The 2,178-nt window shown below is 27.4% G+C and overlaps 1 protein-coding gene and 1 long non-coding RNA gene across 2 annotated transcripts in view; both read right to left on the bottom strand.

Moving 5' to 3' along the window:
• Positions 1-2,178, bottom strand: part of LOC102676497 (furin-like protease 2) — a 402,319-nt gene that overhangs the window by 110,225 nt on the left and 289,916 nt on the right. The gene's annotated exons all lie outside the window — the stretch shown is intronic.
• Positions 1-2,178, bottom strand: part of LOC116186785 — a 165,559-nt gene that overhangs the window by 36,642 nt on the left and 126,739 nt on the right. Inside the window, exon 4 of the long non-coding RNA XR_004151801.1 lies at positions 733-782. This is a non-coding gene — a long non-coding RNA (uncharacterized LOC116186785). The remainder of the gene's footprint in view (positions 1-732; positions 783-2,178) is intronic.

Consider the following 2,178-nt stretch of genomic DNA (forward strand, 5'->3'; position numbering starts at 1 on the left):
TCGGAAATATAAGAAAACTTGAGAGCTAAAATAAAAATTGTGTACAATATAATATGTGGTAAGTCGATAAAAAACTGTCATCCAAAAGCTTCTCTTTTGATCACATCGAAATTCTTATGTTTAAGTATATGCAATTTTTTTTTTTTTTTTTTAAGATCAATACTTGATCTTGAGTCAATTTTTTTCAATTTCAAAATTAAATAAAATAGAACTCTATCTTAGAGTGCAACAAGATTAATTTTTATGCTCAAATTTTAATATTTTGGATAATAATTTTTACTCACCCTGTATATTTTCAAACCTCTTGGTAAAGTTATATTCCCTGTCGTTTTTTGCAAGGAGAGGAAATGCCTCGAGCCAAGTGTCAATGTTCTAAAATCGATTTACACCCACTCGAGGATTTTTATAGGTCCTACGTGAAAAGATGTATGACATGGTAGTCCGTTATCGGAGAGCAGGTGATAAAATAACGATTCCAAAATGGCAAATGTGTCGTTGTAATTTTTACCTTTCGCGTAAATTTAACCCTTGCTTTACATTTTCATAAATTAATATTATATGAATTTTCCTGATTTCATGAACGTATATAAAATTGTACATCGCTATCATTTAATAAAAAATTGTATTATTCTTTTGAATCGTGAATACGGCGGAAAATATATTTTTTAATTAAAGATTTAGATCAGTCATTCGATCTTTCTTGACGAAAAATTCAAAAAAATTATTACTTACAAAAACTGAATACATTTGCATCGCACGATACGGTTGAAAATTGTGCTCACCTGAAACAAACGAAGAAATTAAATTAATTTTCATCCCTCGTACACTTGCGAATAAATTTTTTATTTTCATTTTTTCCAATTTTATGGTAGAAAGAAAACTTAAACATGAGTTCAATTTTTCAACTATCATCGATATTAAAAAATTCGAAACTGAAGTGAAAATACTTTTTCTTAAGCATCAAAAATATTTTTATTATATTACACATTTTGTTGCTTCAAATATATAGTCTTTTGATTAATTTTTAATATTTTTTTTTTTTTACATTTCTGTAGATTTAGAAAAAAATTTTGTTTTTTCTTTTAAATTGAATAAAGAAATTTGTATATATGATATTTATTTCCTATTCGTCTTTAATTGAAAATAATTGATAATTGATCGCCATAATTAAATAAGCACAAATTAAATATACTACATGTCACTTGCACATGTTATTATTATTATTACAGTATTATTATGATGTACAATTTCCTAATTCAATTGATGTAATTATATCAATCGATCAAAACACAGAGAAATAATATACTTAAATCAAATACACCTAATTAAAGACCACCACAGCTTAATCACATACGGTCGAGATTTAATCAATATTCAAAGTTAATTTATCGAATATTCAAAATAAACGAATAACTCGAATAAATTCAAAATTCTTCCATTATATTTTCGATATTATAAAAAAAACTCATAGAACTTGCTTATTCCTCAATAACTTGGAAAAAAAATTCAAAAATGAAATTTAGCCATAAAAAAGATGAAAATTTTTTAAATTAAAAAAAAAAAAAAATAGAACTCAAAACTGATCAATACGCATACAAATTTAACACGATCCTAAATAACAATGCGTCGTCGATCACGCGAGTTTACACTCACGATTCCATATCTCTTATATCCTCGTTGTATATGCTGACAAAATGGTTGACACTCTTTCAAGGGAGCACATAAGACGCGTGAATGGCGGAAGCTGATCGACGACCGAAAAGAGTTCACCCTCTTCGACGTAGAATTTCATTACCGGGCAAAGTTTCGACATAAACGGGAAATTTTTCGCTAACTTTTATGCACTTTGAAAGTCCGCGGACTACGACGTAGAAAACGGACATTGGGGGCCGAAGGTAAAAAACTTCATCCTTCTCAGGGGAATTCAGCGATGCTCTGAAGACAGTTGCGAATATGTGGCGAGTGGAAACTTTTCAATAAATACAAGAAATTGATCAATTATTATATCAATACAACTTATCAGAACACTTACTTTGTTCAAATATATTATAATAAGAAGATTTCATGTTAAACTTTTTATTTTATTCCAACAGAATATCTTTCTTATTCTTAATTCTATTCTTATTCAATTATTATGCATAAACATGATTAATATATATATATATATATATATATATA

This window comes from Apis dorsata, unplaced genomic scaffold (genome assembly GCF_000469605.1).
Source record: "Apis dorsata unplaced genomic scaffold, Apis dorsata 1.3 scaffold_56, whole genome shotgun sequence".
In the NCBI taxonomy this organism is placed as follows: Eukaryota; Metazoa; Arthropoda; class Insecta; order Hymenoptera; family Apidae; genus Apis; species Apis dorsata.